At 33.0% G+C, this 25,408-nt stretch overlaps 1 pseudogene; it reads left to right on the top strand.

Annotated features, from left to right (window-relative positions):
• The first annotated feature begins 23,430 nt into the window (after window positions 1–23,430).
• On the top strand, window positions 23,431–24,251 carry LOC110825829 (agamous-like MADS-box protein AGL62 pseudogene; annotated as a pseudogene).
• The last annotated feature ends 1,157 nt before the right edge of the window (window positions 24,252–25,408 follow it).

Genomic DNA, 25,408 nt, shown 5'->3' with positions numbered 1-25,408 from the left:
CGTTCTACAAGCAATGATGATTTGGAAATGGTAAATTCGTATAACTTAAAGGTAATATTATATCAATTTTCAAGATTTTTTTACTATATATTTCAATGAGGTGATTGTAATACATTCCAAACAAATAAGTCTTTAAAGCCGATATATTTACAAAGAAAAGTCATCTAAATCAAATTATATATTGAACAATATAAAATAAAAATGCCCAACTTGGTGACTCAGAACGAGTAAGTCATCAAAACAAAACAAAAATTATATAAAAAATTCATCTAAATCAAGTTGTGTTGGATAGTGAAAAGTGATAATTTCCAACTTGATGATTCCAAACAAATAAGTTATTAAAGCTAATAAATTTGTATAGAATATTCATCTAAATTAAATTATGTATTGGATAGTGCAAAATAATAATGTCAAACTTAGTGACTCCAAATGAGTAAGTAATTAAAGTTAAAAAATTTATAAAAAAAATTCACTTGACTCAAGCAATATGTTGGATAGTGCAAAATGATAAAGTCAATCTGGTAACACAAAATAACTAAGTAATTAAATCTAAGAAATTTTTATAGAAAATCTACTTAACTCAAACTATAGGTTGAATAGTGTAAAATGATAATGCACAGCCTGATGATTCCAAATGAGTACGTAATTAAAGTTAAAAATTTTATACAAAAAATCCACCTAACTCAAGCTATATGTTGGATGGTGTATAGTGATAATGCTCAATCTTGTGACTCCAAATGAGCAAGTAATTAAAGCTAAGAAATTTATGCAAAAAATCCATTTAAATCAAGTTATATATTAGATAGTGCAAAATAATAATGTCTAACCTAATGACTCTAAATGAGTAGGTAATTAAAGTAAAAAATTTATATAGAAAATCCATTTAAATCAGATTATATGTTTGATGGTGAAAAATGAAGATCCCCAACCTGGTAACTCCAAATGAGGAAGTAATTAAAGTTAAGAAATTTATATAGAAAATCTCTCTCAATCAAGTTATATATTGAATAATGCAAAATAATAATGTCCAGCCTAATAATTCCCAATAAATAAGTAATTAAATTTTATAAATCAGTTTATATATTAGATAGTGCAAAATGATAATACACAATCTGCTCCAAATGAATAAGTAATTAAAGCTAAGTATTTTATATAGAAAATTAATCTAAATCAAGTTATATATTCGATAGTGCAAAATGATAATGTCTAATCTATCGACTCTAAATGAATAAGTAATTAAAGCTAATAAATTTATAAATAAAGTTATTTGTTGGATAGTACAAAATGAAATTTTCCAATTTGATGAATCCCAATGAGTAAGTAATAAAAGATTAAAACTTTTATATAGAAAATCCATTTAAATAATGTTTGATGTTGCATAGTGGTAAATAATAATGTCAATCTGATGACTCTTATAAATACTAACCATTTTCTATCACTTCCTAGTAAATTATAAGCCAACTTTTTTATCTCATCTTCATATCGTCTTTTTCTTTCACTTTTAGATGGATAGGAAGAGCAAGGGTCGTCAAAAGATTGAGATGATAAAAATGAGTAACAAAATCAACCTCCAAGTAACTTTCTCAAAACGAAGAGCTGGTCTTTCTAAGAAAGCTGTGAATGGTCCACTCTTTGTGGCGTCGACATTGCAATTATTATTTTTTCCCCCAGTAAAAAGGCTTTTTCTTTTGGTCATCCTTGTGTTGAAAAAGTGATTGAAGATTTCATTTGTGGTAATCCTCCACGAGATACTTCAGGAGCCATGACACTCATTGAGGTTCACCGCAACTCAAGGATACATGAGCTCAATATGATCCTCACACAAGTTTGAGTAGACCATATTTAGATTTTAAAACTTATTATATTTATTTGATCTTCCTTTTGTTCGATTGAAACTTATACTGAATTGTACTTATTATTTGAAACATATTAAAATAGGTCATGAATCAACTGAAAATCGAGAAAAATCGCAATGCAGAGCTTAAGGAAATACAAAAAATATGTGAGAGTAAGTGTTGGTGGATGGGTCCAAAACAGGAAATGCGTTTCTCACAACTTGAGCATTTAAAGACTTCTCTTGAGGAATTGAAGAAGAAAGTTACTAAAGAAGCTGAGATGATTATAATTCAGAACAAATTAAACATGATGCCTCATGTATTAAACGACCCAAACACGATACCTAATGTGTTCAATGATAATCCCAATATGTATATTCAAGGAAAGGGAAAAATAAGATTCTACTAAGTTCATTTCTTGACAAAGTCTCGGAAGGATGAAATTAAAATGAGTTGTAAACACAATGCTTGCAGTTTGTTTTATTTTATTTATGCTAGATATCTGGTGCCTTAGCATTTGGGTTTTCGTCATGTTCCTTTTCATTGTAGTGTTGTGGTACTTTCAAAGAGTGCAATAATAACATAATTTTTTTATCTATGCATTTATTTTTATTTTCAAGTTGAAATCATTCCGCTATTCTAAGAGTTGTAATAGGAGAAAATATTTTAAATAATTTATTTTTAACTCATTAAGTCAAGACAAAGGTAATGTCTAAATGTAAGAAAACATAAAGTCACATAATTGTGCTTTGATAAGAACATGATCATCTCTGGGAATACCTTTAATTATGTCACATTTATGCGAGTTAGATTTTACATTGACAATTATGAGTCTATTTTTGAATAAATACCTGTGTTGGTTAATTAACTAATATACACACATTAATTTTAAAATAATATAAATAGCATTTAATTAAAAACATACAAGGAAGTACAATCTCTTGTACAAGAAGAAATATACTAACTATTCAGTTAAATAATGGTTGGTATAAGTCATATCTTGAGTTAATCTGAAATACAATAAATGAAATAAATTAACTATATGGTAATTATGCATCCATGGACAAACTACTAAATTTCATGATTAAATTTTTATACATTGTAAGAGTTGTGATATATTTATTAGATGACACTCTTGGTGACATGTATGTTCATCAAATTTATTGATGTGATAAATAAATCATGATGATGAATGAAAAGTGTTTAGTCATAATATATAAATTATATTGGTTAAAGTCCTATAAATAATTTAAAACTAAGCCTATATGGGTCACATGCATAAGCTCCAGCTAAGAAAATTCTACTAGTTTGATGTGGGTAATTAATCTTAAAATAAATCAATAATGAAATTAGGTAATATTCAGGGGAAATATTTTATTGAGAGTGCTTATCTAAGTATGTAAACATATCTATATATTTGGGAATATATATCCCAAGTAGGGATAATATCTTCATTAAATGTTAAGTATGTAAACAAGGAAGATTTTATATTAGGACCAAACAGTATTAAATAGAAATTATCAATCAAATTGATCAAAAAAATTGGATTTTGTTTAAGCAGGCTCAAGTTGAAGTGTTATACAAATAAAATAATTGTAAGTCACCTTTTGAAAGTACTCAACATGAATTATAAGAATTTCAAGTTTAATTGAATATCACATGCAATCGAATTAAAATTTTATTGTTATGAAGATCAATTGTCACAATTAAATTTGATTATTTAAAACTTTGAATTTTAAATGTGATCCAAATTTGCAACTTAGATCCTTCCTTAATGCTTATAAATAAATTAAAATTATCCATTGTACTAATGATCAATTAATTTTTTAAAGAATTCATCATAGTTTTTAAATTTTAATATACTCTATTATACATTTTTACATTTTTTATTACTTTAACATAAATAATCTAAGGATTTTTATCATTGCAATTTGATTCATTGTGTCTCCTAACAAGAGACAAATAAATAAAATTAAAAGTAGCTCTCTTACCTTGAGAAATCCCAAATTAATATCGAGAATATATATACATATATATAACATAAAAAATGTAAAATTTTCAAGAAGGTTCAATTTTCATGTATATCCATCTAGCTATGTATTTATAAATGTTAAAACAATGATGATTTTTCAAATTGTATAGAAGTACAGCTAAATTTTAACTTTAATTGTCCAGATTTTTCCTACCATATATTTCAATAAAGAGAAGATTCTCAAGCAACCCTAAAGATGTAAGTTATTAATACAGGAAAATATGTGCAGGATGTCTACCGAAAATTTATTAATTCACAACCTTGATTTAAATCTCTTATAAATATCACTCATTTCCCCCTTTCAATACAATTATTTCTCTCCATTAATCTCTCTTTTAATTTCTCTCTGTACATATTCAATACTTGTAACCATGGCGAGAAAGAGTAAGGGACGACAAAAGGTTGAGATGGTGAAGATGAATAATGAAAGCAATCTCCAAGTAACTTTCTCCAAACGCTGAGCCGGACTTTTCAAGAAGGCGAGTGAATTGAGCACTCTATGTGGGGCTAAGATTGCTATTATCATCTTCTCACCCGGTCGAAAGGTCTTTTCTTTTGGTCATCCTTGTGTCGAGATTGTGTTGGAACATTTTGTTAGTGGTAATCCGCCACAAGTTGCTTCTGGAACCATGAAACTCATTGAGTCTCATCGGAACACTAGTGTCCGTAAGCTCAACATGCAACTCACTCAAGTTATTTTAATTTCTTTCCTTTCTAATAAAATGTTTTCAATAAAAATAATATATATTAATTCTACTACATGTACAGGTTCTGAACCAACTCAAAATCAAGAAGAAATGAGGTGAAGAGCTTAACCATATAAAAAGACAAATAAGATTCAATGTTGGTGGATGGCTCCCAAGGAAGATATGAGCTTAACACACTTCAACAATTTAAAGCCTCTCTCGATGAGCTGAAGAAGAATGTGGCAAAGCATGCTGAGAAGATTGTGATTCGTACCGCAAATAATCATCATCCTCATCCTCATCATCATCATCCTAACCATCCTTTTTTTCTGGGAAGTTCTTTCTGTGGAGTAGGTCTTCCTTTTGATACAAAGCCTGTTGGATTCAGTTCTAACATTGTTCCATTCAATAATCCAAACATGATGCCTCCAAAGTATCATGGATTTTGCCAAGGATTCTTCTAAGCGAACTTTTGTTATTTATGTAAAACAAATTTTTAATTTTTCCAACATAGTAAATGCCTCAGAATTAGTCTTTAGATTATATTTGGTTTTAGGATTTTAGCTTCTAATATGAGAAAGGGTTTGTTCTAGAAAATAAGAGACATATTATTTTATGTTATTTGTTTAAGTATTTTGTAATCATTCAATGATATTGCATCTAGTTCTTAATATAAATTTTCTTCTTTCAAACCCTTTGCACTTGATTATATATATATATCTCTCTCTCAAAGATTCTACTACGCTATTTTTTTTTATCTTCCATTGTGACACTATTAACTGCTACCAATATAACATATCATAATATGTATTATTTTAATATATAAACAATTATTATCAAAATATTTACTCATTTATATTCACCATACAAAATATAGAATACATATATACAAGAGTTTAGCCTCTATTATATATATATGTGTGTGTGTGTGTGTGTGTGTGTGTGTATACAGTGATCTATTATCTCTTATTTATTGTATGCCATACCTCGAGAGATTGAGGAAAGTTTAGAGCTTGAGGTAAGCATACTAGAATTTTTCAATATCAAAAGCTTTCAGGTTAGAGATAGATATAAGATTACACAAGCATGAGCTTTTGTTCTTCGGGTAAATTTATGGAATAATTAGCATGCACAAGAATTAAATTACGTAAAAATTATAATCTACTATTTTCTTATTTACAATTTAAACCTATGTATGATACTAAATGGCTGTATGAATCTAAATGAAAATAGAACATGTAGGTTGTAGAGAAGGTAAGTAGTAGATCTATATATAGATCAACTTTAAAAGTATAATATAGTTAATTTATTCTTATTTAACAAAAAAATTGTAAGAATTACATGATAGGGAAAATAAAAATAAATTATTCACTAAAAAGATGATGCATGTACATATATAAGTGCACGTTGTATTGAAATGTATATACGTATTTAATCACAAATCTGCCTATTACACTCCTAAATTGAATTTGGTGCTATGTTGGAATCACAAATCTGCTCAGTATACTATTCTCTTTCTCAATTTTTTTTCTTATTTCTATTCCATTTGAATTTCTATTTTCTGTATTTTTACACCGGATCTACAACTAGTGTATGTCTATGATTTATATCTTCTTCCCATGAAGACATCCTTCTCTGCTCTAAGTTCGGGTAGGTATCAAATGTTGATCATATTATAGCTATTATGTGAAGACAACTACTGAATTTAGAATAAAAATTTGTTTGCAATGCTTTTAAAATGCAGGGCACACTGCATACGGATTGGATAGATTGGTTATATTGTTAGTAGGAGCTAGTTCCATCGAGATGTCATAGTTTTCTTGAAGACAACTATCGTACAGTGTGCTCTCACCCGAGCACCATCAGAAGTCGACCCATAGCAGCAAAAAGATCTTTCAATCCAAAACCAATAATCTCTCATATTTTCAGTCTGAACATATTTCTAAACCAGAGTTTCCAACAGATATTTATATGTTAGAATTTAACTCTACTTCCCAGTTCATGTGACCCATTCAATTTTGATTAATGATGATCTTATTTTTGTATACTTCACTTACTATTTTTTAAAAAACTTGTAACAAAGAATGACATTTTTCTACTAAAGAAAACATATTTCTTACCAGATGCTTAGTCAAAGCATATAAGTGTGATATTCAGTTTTAAAATTTTATTTAAAAATATTTCTGTTAAGATAATTTTACACTAATTTTGTACACTAAAACTAAATTGTTTTCAATTTTGAGAGCAAAATTAATCTTGAGAGCAACAAAGGAGGCTAATAAAGAAAAACATGCTAATAGATTTAAAATTAAATAAAAGAAAAAAAAGTGAAAGAGAAATAGGAAGGGGTTGCTGAATGATGCATTAACATGGCAATACTATTATGATATATTGTTTACATTTTCAAGCCTTATGAAACACAAATGGATATGCATGAAGAACAGATTGCGTTCAAGGACAAAAATAGAACAGGAAGATTCGAATATAAAAAATATATAGACATGTTGTTTATATCAATGAAATTATGTCAAATTCAATAATGACAATAAAATTTAACTTCTCTCTTGCGTTATACCGAGTGCATGACATATTCATTATCAGATAAGATCATCTTTCTGACCATAATAAAATTGAACCTTCTGAGTTTCTTGAGAACAACTAAATGATATGTTAATATGGGAAATGCATAGAAGGCAAAAACTCTTGAACTATTTCACTTTAGTTAATTTGTGCATGATGTAAGAGCATTAGGTTATATATAATCTTCATAAACTTTCCATTTTGTGTTCCAAGATCATGCTATTATGATCATTTCCATGCCAATAATAAATTTCTTCTTTGAGATTGAACCAAACTTGATGCATTAATTTATTCATAAATACATCTAATAATAGAAACCGAACAAAAAAACTGAAATACAAAAAAAACAAATAGATCATATCAATGAGTCTATCAAATTTATTCAAGGTAAAAAGATTTTTAACTTTCCCCTAGCGTTATGCAAAATGAACGACATATTAGTTGTTGGATAAGATCACCTCACTGACCATGATAAAGCTTAACTTGTTGATTTACTTAAAAATAATTATATGAATTGTTAGTAAGTGAAATGCGTAAAAAAGAATTAACTATTAAACACTAGTTTGTTTTAGTCAATATTAGAAATTAGGTTTTATACGCTTACGTATACTTTTCATTTTTGTATTTGTCATGATCATTAATGCACCAAGGATGAATTTCTTCCTCAGGTTAAATCAAGAAGAAGTAGTAATTTCTTCACAAATGCATCCAATGATAGAAGTTAAATAAGAAGACTGGAACATGAAAAATATATAAACATATAAATTATATCGATGAAATTATATTAAAATTCACTAATGATTAAAAAAATTTAACTTATCTCTAGCATTATACTAAATGAATGACATACTAATAGTTGAATAAGATCATATTGACGACAATGATAAGAACAAAGTTTTTTATTTAGTAGAAAATAATTAAATGAACTATGAATAAGAAAAATACATTAAAGGGAATTTAGGTTGAATATGCTTGTGGAATGATGTTGCTTAACTTGCAAAGAAGCTTAAGAAGGAACAAGGTAACTCGAGTTCTGCTGAGGGTTCTCCAAGGGATGACGGGATGTTTTACTCACATCCAGCAATGAAGGCCTTGACAACTCTCCCCATGCCTAGTATGCAGTAACCCAACTCATGAATATGCCTCCAGCAGTATTAATTCAACTCCTCCCCTGAATAGCTTTTGTAACCTAGACTCTTGCAGTCCCAACATAATAATGATGGATAACCCATCGAATGATTTAGCAACGGTGTTAGATCCTGTTGATGACTCAGAGGCCATGCCTGGGGATTTCTTCAACAATTTAGCCATGATTGAGTTAGATGATCCAGTTGCAGCACCTAATATAGGAGATAATCCAGACATAATGTCTGATGCCTTCGGGAACCAAACTGCAACAGGGGATATTAATCTATCAAATGATCCAAATGTTGGGCCTATTGAGTTTTTTAATCCGAGTACTATTCCTCATGTGCTAAATGATCCAATTAGCACAACATGTGATGCTCAAAATATGATACGTATTGTACTAAATGATTTAAATCTAGACTCTGTATTTGATGGCTTCACTCTAGAGATGTTGTTTTCTTATCCATTGGATGACGAGAACTTCATTGTCGACAATCCAAATAAGGCGGTTAACGGTGATGATCCGGAAACAATGCTGCCTCCTCTTGCAGGGAATGTTCCAGGAAGCGGCTAGGGATTTTAATGACTAAGTTGGTTTATTATCTTGAAAAAAATCAATGACTAGTTTTAAGAGTTTTAGTATCGTGTCTTTTTTTTTGTTTGTTTTGTCTTCCAAATAATGCTTTGGGAATTTGGGATTTCAATTTACTTGAGTTTTGTATTTGCTTATTTTCAGGTGGTGTTCTTGTGTGTATGTGTGTGTGTGTGTGTTTTTTTTATAAATGTTGTCGTTGTTAGTATTGGATCAAGCTAATAAGTATCGGTGTGTTTTATGAGTGTTGTTTATTTTACAGTCTTGTTAAGTACAATTCCGCAAATCTTTCAAAATATTTAATCTTCTATAATCACCCTATAAAATATATTTATATGATAGTTCTGTCTCTTTATATATGTGTGTGTATGTATATGTATATGTATATGTATATATATATATATACAGGAGCCTCTTATCTCTTATTTATTGTAAACTAAATCTCGAGAGATTTAAAAGAGTTTAGAATTTGATATCAGTACACTCGAGTATATGAAAATATGTATGCTCTTTAAGTGCGTAATAAATTTATTATTTTTAGAAAGTCAATTATTAGATTGTATATAAATATATGTAGTGAGGGCCTTCCTCTCCTCGTCTATTTGTACCTGTATTTCACAAGGAACGATTGAGTGATAATTCATTATTTTTGGTGTTTTCTAAAGATTTTGTGTATGGAATGGGTTCGAGAAACCTGACTCTGATACCAACTGTAACGACCTAAAAAATTCTAAAGAAAATAAATTATGAATTTAGTGCATAAGTGAAATAAATAGTTAATGTTTACATTTCTTACACAAAAACTTAAAGTCCCAAATAGTGATATGAGAATTATCCTTTGAAGGAAATACGAAGAAAATAAGGAAATAAATAAAAAATAAATAAAACTGGTATCCTACTCGCAACCCTCTTGTGGATCGGGTTTTGGATCCTAGTTCTCTTAATCTGAAATAGTTAAATAAGGAATAAGGTACACTAGCTCAGTAAGAATATCATGCTACTCACCGACACAGAAATGAAGGTTGGTAGAAAAATCAAAACAACTAATGGAGCTTTTAATTAAACAAATTCAGTTATCATAAATAAAATCTTTTACCATCTACTTACTGTAGTAAGATTTACAAACAACTTATAGAGACAATAACATAACTCAGATCATGACTTCATATGTAATCGATTTAAACAACAATTCTATCCTTTATCAGCCTACTAGTATCCATGGGGGTTCATAGGGATGTCCCCACAACATGTGAACCATTTTCTTTAACATTTCAAATTAACGGGTCATCCCCATATCCCATCTGGTATAAATTCCAAACCACTAAAACTCAATATCCCGTCCGGTATGAGGGTGAAACGGGTTGTCTCCATACCCCATCTGGTATGAGCGCTAAATTATCAAACCTCGATACCCCGTCTGATATGAGACAACATTCACGGTAGGGTTCCTTATGCACCCGGTCTGTCCACCGTCTCTCAGGATATCCAGTAAGGTTGTCATTTCATCCTTTCACTTAATCACACAATTTAATCTCTATTTTTTCCAATTCAACTGCAAACCCATAAAATAAACAATGAATACATTCAAGACTATAAAATTGATCAATCAGATACTATAATGCATTCATACTGTAAAAAAAATTAATAGAAATAACAGTAAATAATTTACGGTTCTAGCTCCATTAGTAGCTCGTATTTAATTATGGATATTCTCTAAATTATACAAAACACCGTATTATTGTTAATTTGACTTCAGTTCTATAACAGAGAATAGGGTAAAGGATTCTCACTCAATTCGATGTCCGAAAAGCGAAACTTGTTGACTGTGCCTACCGACGGTCCTCGGATTCTCTGAATTTTTTTCAGAGATTAAAACGCACTACAAGTACCTACAAATATCTCAAAAAACTCAAAAACAGTGTTAGGACCCCTTTTTGGCATATTCTGAAATTCTGGCATGACGGCTCCGAAGTGCTCTGGCGATTGTACCGACGCGGGTGGTGGAGATCCACCTCGGGTTGCCTATTTTCGGTCAGTTTTGCATCAATCCCTACATGAAAATACGTTAAGGGGCCTCAGTTGACCTAAAAAAATAAAAAACTGAAACTCACCAGCGGCAGGGCTCTCCGGTGCTGCGACTCCGCCAGCTCACTTTTGCGGTTGGGTCAAACCGTAGAGAAGGAAACTGTGATTACAACAGCAAAAAAATTTCGTAGAACGGGAATCGGGAAAGGCCTCATCGAAAGCATTTTTAAAATTTTCTACAGCGGTGTTTTCGGGCTTTGCTTGCGGTTTTTAGTCAATCTATTGGTCTTTTGGCTCTGATTTGGTCATAGGGGTGTTTAAAATTTAATTCTGAGTAAAGGAGAAAATTTTTACCTCTTTTGGCGGTCAGAAGTGTCTCCGGCGCGGCGGCTCTCCTTCCCAGCGGCTGAGTCTTCTTCTCCGGCGAGAGTATCCGGCGACTAGGGTTAGGGTTTAGTGTGAAAAGGGTTTTTTATACCCGTTTTCTTTTAATCTAAGTCGTCCATCGTATTTTATCTTGACCGTTCGATCGCGATTAAATAAGAAGTGTATCTGAACCGTTGATCGCGTTTAATTCTGACCGTCCGATCACATCTGGGGAGTGCACGCATCTGGACCGTCCGTGTCCACGGGAGTGGATCTGGGTCGTCCGATCGCGAGCACGCGGATCACCCGCATGACCTCCCGCATGGCACCGCATCAGCGTCCATTGCCACGCAGCACATCCTGGTTTGTCGGGGTTGCTGACTGGGCATCCTACGTGGCACAACTTTCATAAATTATATTTTGACCCCCAGTTTCTGATTTTTCTTTCAAAAATACCTCCAGAACCCAAATTTTCACCCTTTTTTTCAAAAATTATTTTCAATTTCATCCCCTTCCTATTTTCTTTCATTTTCTCATTAAATTAAAATCCAAAAAATTCAAAAATTATTTTTATAAATTAATTTAAATTACAATTAAATTAATTTGGGTATTACATTGAGGGATGATATTTTGGCACTCATATCGGACGGGGTATGGGGACAGCCCGTTAATTGAAAATATTAAAAAAAAGTTCACGCGTATTGTGGATCTATGGACCCCCATGGATACCAGTAAACTGATAAAAGAGAAAGTTGTTGTTGCCAACTGATTGCATATGAGATTATGATATTGTTTATGTTACTGACTCTATAGGTTGGTTTCGAAAATCTCATTACGGAAGTATACGGTAAATGATTTTATTTATGATAAACAAATTTACTTAAATTAAGAGCTCCATTAGTTCTTTTCATGATTTTTACCAACTTTTATTTCTGTATGGGTAAGTAGTGTGATATTCTTACTGGGCTAATGTAGCTCACTCTTTTATTAACCATTTCAGATCAAGAGTACCAAGATCCAGAGCCCGATCCACAAGAATGTTGCGAGTATGATGCCCAGTTGTTTATTTTTCATTTATTTCTTTGATTTTTTATTATTTCATTTAAGAGGGTTATTCCCGTAACTCTATTTGGGTAATCTAAATTATTGTGTAAGGAGTGTAAACCCTAACTATTTATTTCGTTTTCGCATTCAATTCATATTTATTTCCTTTCAAGTTCACGAGTCGTTACAAAAATTTTATTTACTTAAAAAATAATAATTATTAATAATAAAATTAGTAGGTTGAGCAGGGCTCCCCCATAATTGTTGGAGTCAAATTAAGAAATTTATAGGCATTAATAACTTATTGAGAGTCTTACTTCGTTCAATGGTTTCTTTTTAATATTTAATTCATGAGTTAAATAAATAATTATTTTTTATAAACTAATTGTTTTTGTAAATTAATAATTTAATAAGCATAATTAACAATAAATAATTATAATATTTAAATTAATTAGTATATTAATAAAAATATAGTGATTAAATCAATGAAATTATTATGTTTATTTAAAATTTTTCTTTTAATTACAGTATCTGTAATGGGTAAAAACATTAACCTAATTCTTTTGATAAAAAAATTAATAGAAACCATATAATAAAAGAATAGTGATTATACTTTTAACTTTTAATATTTCCTAAATTAAAGATTCCACCGTTGGTTATTACATAAGTCATACAATAGTTTATATCTATAAAAAAATTCAACCATCAAAATCCAATGACTATTTTAATGATACGTACTTATCATCACCAGTAAATGGACGACACGCATTTATCTTTTTTAATGTTTAAATAATTTATTACATATTTTTTTCTATTTAAAAAAAATACTTATAATAATATATAATTTTGACAATTTATTCTTTTGTTTAGCACCAATTATATTTTATGTAATTAATGCTTATTATGTGAAAATATTATGTATTAATTTTCTAGACTAAAATTGAGTTGATTATGTGAAAATATTTAAAATAATTTTTATAATTAATGATTGTAATAGCACGTTCCTTAAAATAATGACAAGAACCAACATATTTAATCCATTAATTGAATAATTTATATTAACTTAGATATAATTCAATTATTTTATTTTATCATAAAAATATGATTTGTGTTGGTGCTTTGTTAATTTTACATTATTAATGTAATATCCGGAATTAATTTTAATATTTTTAAAATTAATGTATAAATATAATTTTTAAATTTTTAAATTTTTAAATTTTTATTTAATGTAAAAATGAAGAAAAATAGATGGAGGATGAATTGAAAATAATTTTGAGAAAAATGAGTTAAATTTTGGGTTCTGAATGTGTTTTTAAAAGAAAAATTATAAACTGGGGGTCAAAATAGAATTTAAAAAAAATTTGCCACATAGGACGCCCAGTCAGCAACTCCAACGAACTGGAGCGCGCTATGTGGTAAGGCACTCTGACGCGGTGCCATGCGGGAGGTCACGCTTGCAATCTACGTGCCTGCGATCGGACAGTCCGGATTTGTTCCCGCGCGTGTGGACGGTCCGAATCTGTTCCCTCTTTAAACACGATCGTATGGCCCACATCAAATCGCGATGAACGGTTCAGATTCACTTCCTATTTAAACGCGATCATACGGTCCAGATCAAATCGATGGACAACCTAAATTAAAATGAAACAGATATAAATACCTCACCCCACACCAAACCCTAACCCAAGCCACCAAACCTCCCACCGGAGAAGAAGAACCAGTCACCGGGAAGGGAGCCGACCGCCACCCGCCGTCGTGCTGAAGCCACCTCTGACAGCCAAAAGAGGTAAAGATTTTCTCATTCGCTCGAAATTCGATTTTGAACACTCCCATGGCCAAATCAGAGCAAATGGACTAGCAAATGAGCCAGAAACCGCATGTAAAGTCTGACGACGCCGCCACGAAAAAAATCAAAAACTACCTCTGAGAGGCCCTTCTCGATTCCCGTTTCGTCTAATTTTTTCATCATTGTATTCACCATCTTGTTTTCCACAGGTTGATTGAAGAAAAATGCCTAACCGCTAAGGTGAGCTGGCAGAGCTTCTCTCAAAAGGTCCAATAAAATAAGGACTCAACATTCCTTTCTTTCCAAACTGCATTCTTCCCTTGTATGGAAAGCTTAAGGAAAAATATGTTCACTAATAACCAACTCCAAAGGTCTCCTTCAGTTGTCAACATAACTCTTCTGATGACTCTGGACTGTGATGAGGTGCTTTTGAATGACACCAACATTTTTAAAAGTTTCCTAGACATAATCTGATATAGTGAAACACATGTTCCCAACTTCATTCCAACAAGTTAGAGATCAGCAAGGCCTACCACAGAGAGCTTTAAATGAAGCCATACCAATACTGGAGTGGTAGCTGTGTTATAAGTAAATTCGTAGAGGGGAAGGTGTTGATCCCAACTACCACTGATGGGTGTCGAATCAACCGAGCATAAACTCCTAATTAACCAATAAAACTAAATCGTAAGCTCGAAGTATATCTTCCAAAGTCTAGATGATTTTTTCTAATTGTCCATCCATCTAAGGGTGAAAGGCTATACTGAAGGACAGTGTAGTGCCAAAAACTTGTGTAAAATTTAAAAGTAAACTGAGTATCTCTATTAGAAATTATTGAAACAAGAATCCCATAGAGTGTGATTACCTCTTTAATGTACAAGCCAACAAGCTTTTTGAGAGAATCTGTGGTCTTCTTAGGCAGAAAATGAGCCAACTTAATCAATCTGTTCACAATTGCATCATGAATTGATCTGGTTCTAGGTAGCCTTGTAATAAAGTTCATAGTGATGTGTTCCTATTTTTATTCTGGAATTAGGATAAGTTAGAGCAAACTACCAGGTTTTTAGTGCTTAGTCTTAACTCTTTGATATGTGAGACATTTACTAATGAAGTTTTGACATCCTTTTCACACCTATCCAGTAATCTCAAGTTCTTATACATCTTTATGCTACCAGGGTGGACTAACATTTTAGAATAATCGGCTTCCTCTAAGATTTGCTTCTTCAGATTTTGATCATTAGGAACACATCATCTATTGTTGAATATACCCTAAAGTCACCCTTCAAATTCTATTTTGCTTTCTTTTTCAAGGCTTGAATAGTAATGTCGGTCATCTAACCATTCTTGATTTTCTGAATTAGTACCAGTTGTATTCTTAAATTTGCCACATAATAACCTGAATGGAAATCTTTCCATTGAAGTTCCTAAACTGTCTCTAGATCCTTCCAATCAAAAAACGTAACATTGGCCATCATACAAATACTTTTTCGACGTAATGCACCAGCCACTATCCTTACTTGGATGGTAAGAAATGTTACTATCAAAATCCTTCAAAATATCCATCCATCGACGTTGACGCATGTCTAATTCTTTCTGTTTAAAGAGATACTTGAGACTCTCGTGGTCAATAAAGATCTCAAATGTCTTTCCATATAAGTTTTGATGCCACATCTTGAGAGCAAATACAATAGCAGCCAATTTTATATCATGAGTTAGATAACTTTGCTCATTGTTCTTCAATTGTCATGACCTAAAAGCGATGACCTTACCATACTGGATTAAAACACAACTAAGTCCAAATATGAAGCATCTGTATACATTAGATAACCTCCAGAACTACTAGGAAGATCTAGCACTGGAGTAGTAACAAACCAATTCTTAATTTCTTGAAAACTATTTTCACAATCATCTATCCATTCAAATTTTACATATTTTCTAGTAAAGTAAAGGGACCTACAATCTTGAAAAATCTCTCAATAAATCTGCGGTAATAACGTGCCAATCCTAGGAAGCTTCAGATTTCTGTAACAATAGTAAGACGCTTCTAGTTCACTATGATCCCATTTTAGAAACCTTATGACCAAGGAAGAAGATTTTATCGAGGAAAAATTCACATTTTCTCACTTTAGCATATAACTTTTCTCTTCTGAGAGTTCCCAAAATACACCTTAGATGTTCAACATGTTCATCAATAGTCTTGGAGTAGATCATGATATCATTTATGAACATAATGATAAACTTGTCCAAATAAGATCGAAATACCCGATTCATCATATTCATAAACACTGCAGGAGCAGTTGTTAAGCCAAAGGATAAGACCCGAAATTCATAGTGACCATACTTGGTTTTGAAAGCAGTCTTAGGAATATCTTCTGCCTTGATCTTTATCTAATGATATCTAGACCTCAAATCAATCTTTGAAAATACTTTTACACCTTGCAATTGATCAAATAGGTCATCAATCCTTTGTATAAGATATATGTTCTTGATTGTGACTTAGTTGAGAGTCTTGTAGTCAATACACAATCGTTCAGTCCCATCATTCTTCTTCACAAATAGGACTGTTGCATTCCATGGAGAAATGACAGGGCAGATAAAATCTTTCTCGAAGAGTTCCTCAAGTTATTTCTATAACTTTGCTAATTCTACTCTTCCTATTCTGTAAGGAGTAATAGAAATAGGTTGAGTGTCAAGCAAAAATTTAATAAAGAACTCTATCTCTCAATCTGATGGTAGTCCTGTTAACTCTTTAGGAAATATATTAAGAAATTCTTATACCACTGTATTTCTTGTAGTGGAATTTCTTTTTGTTGTTTGTCTATCAATTAGTTCCAACAATTAGTTGAGAATAATTAAATTTGCAATTTAATTTTTAGAAACTAATTACATTTTATTTATGAAAGATAAATTTAGGACATACATGACTTTTGATTAAGAAAATGGAAGGCAACCTTTTTGTTGTAACAATCTAAAGTTGCATAGTAGGCTGCTAGTCAATTCATTTCTAAAATTATATCAAAGACCGTCTCTAAAAGTATTAAGTCTACTGCTAATTTCTTTTCGGCTATTTCAATTATATAAGATTTATACATAAAATGGGAAAATAAAATATTATTTTTAGCAGTAGAAACCATTAAAGTCTTATCCAACTAAACAGGTGTACCACCCAAACATGGTGCAAAAATATATGATATGAATAAGTGTGTAGATCCTTGATCAATTAAAACATGTAAAAGAGTTTTAGAGATGAGATACGTACCTTGGATAACCTTTGGATTAGCCTCAACATCTAGCACTGTAAGAGCATATGCTCTGCCCTAGGTGGCATGTGCAGGTTGCCTATCGTGGTTTGGACAATCACGGATCTTGTGATGAGTGCTTTTACAACCATAACATGCATTATTGGCATGGTAACAAGACTGATTACCATCCTTTGTAGAGGATATCTGTTCTTGACTGTGACTTGGTTGAGAGCCTTATTGTCAATACACAATCGTTCAGTCTCATCATTCTTATTCACAAATAGGACTGGTGCACCCCATGGAGAACATATTCACCATCTAGCTCAGGTTTTGCAGGTTCTCAGAAAAAAGAAGTTGTATGCAAAGTTGAGTAAGTGTGAATTCTGGCTTGAGCATACCACTTTCCTGGGACACATTATATCAAAGGATGGAGTATCGGTGAATCTTGAAAAGGTTGAAGCGGTGCTTAGTTGGGAGAAATTGATATCAGTTAAAGAAATCCGTAGCTTTCTGGGAATGGCGGACTATTACCGCCAGTTCGTTGAAGGATTTTTTAGTCTAGCTGCTCCCCTAACCCGACTCACAAAGAAGAATGCCAAGTCAGAGAAGGTGGATAGAACTTCTTAAGGGCTATGATTGTGACATCTTGTACCATTCAGGTAAGGGCAACGTGGTAGCCGATGCACTCAGTAGAAAAAGTGCAGGTATCTTAGCCCATTTGATGGTCTCAGAATGCAGGCAAATTGGGGCCACACAATAGGTTCGACTTCATGACTTGAGGAGAGTCACATGTTTGGGTCATCTGACCGTCCAGCTTAAGTTAATCCAGAGAATAAGGGAAACTTAGTCAGCTGATCCCGCCCTAGTAGCCCTCAAGAACGATGCAGAACAGGGAGTTAGCTCAGAATTTCGAGTCTCCGCCGATGGGTTACTCCGATTCCAGGTCAGGGTGTATGTTCTAGGTAATAGTGAGTTAAAGAGAGACATCATGACAGAGGTCCACAGCTCAAAGTTTTCCATGCATCCTGGAAGCACTAAAATGTACCAAAGCATGCGACCCCAGTTTTGGTGGAATGGGATGAAAAGAGACATAGTTGACATTGTGTTTAAATGTTTGGTATGTCAGCAGGTCAAGACAGAGCATCAGTGCCCAGGCGGATTACTTCAGCCTTTACCGATCCTAGAGTGGAAGTGGGAACATATCACCATGGACTTCGTGACAGGGTTACCTAAGGCACGCTCAAGACATGATGCCATTTGGGTAGTTGCTGACCGGCTTACCAAGTCTTCCCACTTCTTAACCATCAGGATGACCGATCCCTTGGACAAGTTAGCAAGAATGTATATCTAAAAAATAGTCATATTATATAGAGTTCGAGTGACAGTGGTGTCCGACAGGGACCCCAGGTTCACTTCTCGATTTTGGAGTAGCTTTCAGCAAGCCATGGGAACGAAGCTGTCCCTCAGTACTGCCTTCCACCCTCAAACTGATGGACAGTCAGAAAGGACAATCCGTACACTTGAGGATATGTTCGGAGCTTGTGTCCTTGACTCTGGGGGCCATTGGGACGACCATCTAACCCTGATAGAGTTTGCCTACAACAACAGCTACCAAACGAGCATTGGCATAGCTCCGTATGAAGCATTATATGGGCGCCCATACAGATCGCCGATTTGTTGGGAAGAAGTGGGCAATAGAAAATTGTTCGGCTCAGAGCTGGTAGAGGAGACTACATCTAAGATAGTTAAGATCAGGAAGAACATTCAAACGGATCAGAGCAGGCAGAAGAGTTATGCGAACACTCAGAGGAGAGATCTAATGTTTGAGAAAGGCGACTAGGTGTTCCTTAAGGTCACTCCTTTCAAGAAAATTAGTAGGTTCGGCAGGAGGAAAAAACTGAACCCCTGATTTATTGGACCATTGGAAGTCTTAGACAGGATTGGTACCACTGCCTACAGACTAGCACTACCTCCAGAGCTTTCCAAGGTCCACAATGTGTTTCATGTGTACATGATACGCAAGTACAACCCGGACCTCTCTCATGTCTTGCCCCACGAACCTCTCCCACTCCAGGAGGACTTATTCTATGAGGAAGTACCAGTCGGTATTACGGATCGAAAGAGCAGATTACTCCACAACCAAAAAATATCCTTTGTAAAGGTCGTATGGCAGAACCACACACCAAGGAAGGCTATATGGGAGCTAGAATCATACTTTAGAGTCCAGTACCCCCAATTGTTTGATCGAGAGTAAGAGGCAAATTTGAGGGACCAAATTTTTTTTGAGGGAGAGTTGTAACACCCAACTATTTTTATTATTGTTATTTTATTTTATTTTTTATTTAATTCTATATAAATATAAATATGTATTAATTGAATTGAATTTAATTTAATTTATTTTAATGAAAATAATAATAATAATAAGGGGTAAAAAATTGCATAGGGATTTAATTAAAAATAATTTTGGAGAAAATGGGTGAAAATTTGGGTTCTGTGGGTATTTTTGAAAGAAAAATAAAAAATCGGGGTCAAAACGCAATTTTAAAAGTTACACCACATCAGCTGCCCGGTTAGCAGCCCCGACCAACTAGGACGCGTCAAGCGGTAGAGACGCTGATGCGGGAGGGAGCCACATGGGCGATCCGCGTGTGCGAGATCGAACGGCTGAGATCTGTTCCCGCGCGCACGGACAGCCCAGATTAAAAATGCGCACGGACGACCCAAATTGCATCGCGCATGAACAGCCCAAATTGAATTGCGCACGGACAGCCCAGATTGAATCGCGATGAACTGCCTAGATTCACTCCTTATTTAATCGCGATCGGACGGTCTAGATTAAAAGCGATGGACTGCCCATATCAAAAGCAGATGGGTATAAATAACCCCATTCGCACCCAAACCCTAACCCTAGCCGCCAGAGCCCCTCGCTGGAGAAGACAGCCCAGCCACCAGGGAGCTAACCACCGCCACCCGCCATCGCACCGGAGCAAATTTCGGCAGCCAAACAAAGTAAAAATTCTATTCTTTGCTGAGAATTTGATTCCATACCCACCCTTGGCCAAATTAAAGCGAAAGCACCGGCCAATAGGCCGACAAATGCCGCCAAAGCTCAGCGGCACTATCGCGGGGTGTTTCGATTTTTGCCTCCGATGAGGCCCTTCCCGATTCCTGTTTGATGTGAATTTTTCACCGTTGTGATCACTGTTTCCTCCTCTACAGGTTTACCAGAGCAAAACACCCAACTGCAACGTGAGCCGGAGGAGCCGCCGTACTGGAGAGCCCCACCGCTGGTGAGTTTAATTTTTTACATTTTTTCGGCCCACCGAGGGCCCTAAGTATGTTTTCTCACAGGATCCGATGCAAGTTTGGCTGAATTCAGCCGAAAACGGTCAAAAATAGCCAACCCGAGGCGGATCGCCACCGCCCCCCGTCGTTGGAGCACGGCGGAGCCGCCGTGCCGGAATTCTAAAATTGGCCGATTAGGCCCTGGGTCTAATTTTTTGGATTATTTGGGACATGTGTAGGTACCGTAAGCACATTTTAATTTCTAAAAAAAAATTCAAGGAACCTAGGGACCGCCCGTAGGCGCAGTAACAATCTAGTTTTCGACGTCGAATCAAGTAAAGACCCCTCACCCTATTTCCTATCATGGAATTAAAGTTTGAATAAATGATAATACTGTATTTTATGCAAATTAATAGATATGCATAATTAATTAAGGTTGCTAATGGAGCCTAAAATCGGACATTATTCTCTGTCGATTCCTACTTGATTTATTTTACAGTTTAAATGCATTATGGTATCTGGTCTATCTATTCTATGGTTTTAAATGCATGTGTTACTGTCTTACTTGACCACTGTGTGATTTTGGAATTTAAGATATGATTGTATTACCGGGTGCATATTTATTGTTTATGTGATTATGTTCAACTTGGTAACGGAGACTAAGGAAAAACAAATAAGGTGACAGCCTCACTAGATATCTTGGAAGATGGTGGACGGACCGGGTTCATAGGGAACCCTATCGTGAACGTCGCCTCATACCAGACGGGGTATGGAGACTTGGTCATTTAGCGCTCATACCGGACGAGGTATGGAGATGGCCCGCTTCACCCTCATACCGGATGGGGTATTGAGGTTTAATGTCTTAGTGCTCATACTGGACGGGGTATGGGGACGGCCCTGGAATTAAGACTGTTAAGAAGAATGGCTCACGTGTAGCGGGGACACCCCTATGGATTCCCATAGATATTAGTAGGCTGGTGAAAACAAGAAACGGTGATAATCAGCTATTGTTAATGAATACAGATTCATGATATGTTTTATGTTACTGATTATGCATAAAATTATGATATGTATGATGTTATTGTATTTATAGGTTGTTTTCACAGATTCTCCAATGGTAAGTGGTTTTATTTTAAATAAATGTATTGGTTTAAAATTTATGCTTCATTGGCTGTTTTTGGTTTTCTACCAACATTTGCTTCTGTGGCAGTGATATAGTGTGATTTCCTTACTGGGCTAGTGTAGCTCATTCCTTATTTAACCATTTCAGATCAAGAGGACCTGGTTTCCGAGCCCGATCCACAAGAGGATGATGAGTAGATGATAGATGCTTTATAGTTTCCTTTATTTTTCTCATTTTTCGTATTTCTTTTAGAGAACTTATTCTGTAATATTGTTTAGTGCTTTTAAGTTATTGTGTAAGGGATGTTAACCTTAATCTTTTATTTCGTTTCCGCACTCAGATTACTATATGTATTTCCTTTTGAATTTTCGGGGCCATTACAATGATGATGAATCAAAAGTGTTTAGTCATAATAAATCAATTATATTGGTTAAAGTTCTATAAATAATTTAATACTAAGCCTATATGGGTCACATGCACAAGCTCCAGCTAAGAAAATTCTTATAACACATAAATGGTAGCTAAGAAAATTCTACTACTTTAATGTGAGTAATTAATCTTAAAATAAATCAATAATGAAATTAGGTAATATTCACGGAAAATATTTTATTGAGAGTACTTATCTAAGTATGCAAATATATCTATATATTTGGGAATATATATCCCAAGTATGGATAATATCTTCATTAAATGTTAATTGTTTATTTAACTTATTCAATTATATGAGATATACTTTAAATAAAAATTCCCTAAAAAATGCATGGAAGATTTTATATTAGGACCAAACAGTATTAAAGAGAAATTTTCAATCAAATGGATCAAAGAAATTGGATTTTCTTTAAGCAGACTCAAGTTGAAGTATTGTACAAGTTAAATAATTGTAAGTCACCTTTTGAAAGAGCTCAACATGAATTATATGAATTTTAAGTTTAATTGAATATCACATGTAATCGAATTAAAACTTTATTGTTATGAAGGTTAATCGATTGTCACAATTAAATTTAATTATTTAAAATTTTGAATTTAAAATGTGATCCAATTGATAGTTATAATTTAATTTGCAACTTCGATCCTTCCTTAATGCTTATAAATAAAATTAAAATTATCCATTGTACTAATGATCAATTAATTTTATAAAGAATTCATCATAGTTTTTAAATTTTAATATAACTTATAATACATTTTTAAATTTTTTATTACTTTAACAGAAATTATCTAAGGATTTTTATCATTGCAATTTGATTCATTGTGTCTCCTAACAAGAGATAAATAAATAAAATTAAAAGTAGCTCTCTTACCTACTCAATCCCAAATTAATATCAAGAATATATATACATATATATAACATAAAAAATGTAAAATTTTCAAGAAGGTTCAATTTTCATGTATATTCATCTCTATGTATCTATATATGTTAAAATAATGATGATTTTACAAATTGTATAAAAGTACAGCAAAAATTTAACTTTAATTGTCCAGATTTTTCCTACCAGATATTTCAATAAGGAGGAGATTCTCAACCAACCCTAAACAAGTAAATTATTAAAATAAGAAAATATATACAGGATGTCTACCTAAAATTTATTAATTCACAACCTTGATTTAAATCTCCTATAAATATCACTCATTCTCCCTCTTTCAATACAAATTATTTCTCTCCATTAATCTCTCTATTAATTTCTCTCTGCACGTATTCAATACTTGTAATCATGGCGAGAAAGAGTAAGGGATGACAAAAGGTTGAGATGGCGAAGATGAATAATGAAAGGAATCTCCAAGTCACTTTCTCCAAACGTCAAGCTGGACTTTTCAAGAAGGCGAGTGAATTGAGCACTCTATGTGGGGCTGAGATTGCTATTATCGTCTTTTCACCCGGTCAAAAGGTCTTCTCTTTTGGCCATCCTTGTGTCGAGACTGTGTTGGAACGTTTTGTTAGTGGTAATCCACCACAAGCTGCTTCTGGAACCATGAAACTCATTGAGGCTCATCGGAACGCTAGTGTTCGTGAGCTAAACATGCAGCTCACTCAGGTTATTTTAATTTCTTTCCTTTCTAATAAAACGTTTTCGGTATAAATAATATATATTAATTCTACTACATGTACAGGTTCTGAACCAACTCGAAATCAAGAAAAAGCGAGGCAAGGAGCTTAACCATATGAAAAAGGCAAATGAGAATCAATGTTGGTGGATGGCTCGCAAGAACGATCTGAGCTTGACACAACTTCAACAACTGAAGGCCTCTCTCGATGAGCTGGAGAAGAATGTGGCTAAGCATGCTGAGAAGATTGTGATTCACACCCAAATAATCATCATCCTCATCCTCATCTTCCTCTTCCTCATCCTCATCTTCCTCATCCTCATCCTCATCATCATCATCCTAACCATTTTTTTTTCTGGAAAGTTCTTCCGGTGGAGCAAGTCTTCCTTTTGAGACAAAGCCTGCTGGATTCAGTTCTAGCATTGTTCCATTCAACAATCCAAACATGATGCCTCCAAAGTATCATGGATTTGGCCAAGGATTCTTCTAAGTGAACTTTTGTTATTTATTTAAAATGAATTTTTAATTTTTTCGGCATAGTAAATGCCTCAGTATTAGTCTTTATATTATGTTGGGTTTTAAGATTTTAGCTTCTAACGAGTAAGGGTTTGTTTTAGAAAATAAGAGGCATCTTATTTTATGTTATTTGTTTAAGTATTTTGTAATCGTTCAATGATACTGCATCTAGTTCTTAATATAAGTTTTCTTCCTTAAAACCCTTTGCGCTTGATTATATATATATATATATATATATCTCAAAGATTCTACTACACTTTTTTTTTTATCTTGAGTTGTGACACTATCAACTGCTACCCATATAACATATCATAATAAGTATTATTTTAATATATAAACAATTATTATCAAAATATTTACTCATTTATATTCACCATACAAAATATAGAACACATATATACAAGAGTTTAGCCTCTATTATATATATATGTGTGTGTGTGTGTGTGTATACATATATAGTGATCTATTATCTCTTATTTATTGTACACCATACCTCGAGAGATTGAGGAAAGTTTAGAGCTTGAAGTAAGCATACTAGAATTTTTCAATATCAAAAGCTTTCTTGTTAGAGATAGATATAAGATTACACAAGCATGAGCTTTTGTTCTTCAGGTAAATTTATGGAATAATTAGCATGCACAAGAATTAAATTACGTAAAAATTATAATCTACTATTTTCTTATTTACAATTTAAACCTATGTATGATACTAAATGGCTGTATGAATCCAAATAAAAATAGAACATGTAGGTTGTAGAGAAGGTAAGTAGTAGATCTCTATATAGATCAACTTTAAAAGTATAATATAGTTAATTTATTCTTATTTATCAAAACATTTGTAAGAACGACATGATAGGGAAAACAAAAATAAATTGTTCATTAAAAAGATGATGCTTGTATATATATAAGTGCACGTTGTATTGAAATGTATATACGTATTTAATCACAAATCTGCCTATTACACTCCTATATTAAATTTGGTGCTATATTGGAATCACAAATCTACTCAGCATACTATTCTCTTTTTCAATTTTTTTTCTTATTTCTATTCCATTTGAATTTCTATTTTTTGTATTTTTACACTGGATCTACAACTAGTGTATGTCTACGATTTATATCTTTTTTCCATGAA

Source organism: Carica papaya, chromosome 1, assembly GCF_054855325.1.
Source record: "Carica papaya isolate Zhongbai chromosome 1, ASM5485532v1, whole genome shotgun sequence".
NCBI classification, from domain to species: domain Eukaryota; kingdom Viridiplantae; phylum Streptophyta; class Magnoliopsida; order Brassicales; family Caricaceae; genus Carica; species Carica papaya.
The sequence above is the reverse complement of the archived record's forward strand: the minus strand, read 5'-3'. Positions and strand labels throughout refer to the sequence as shown.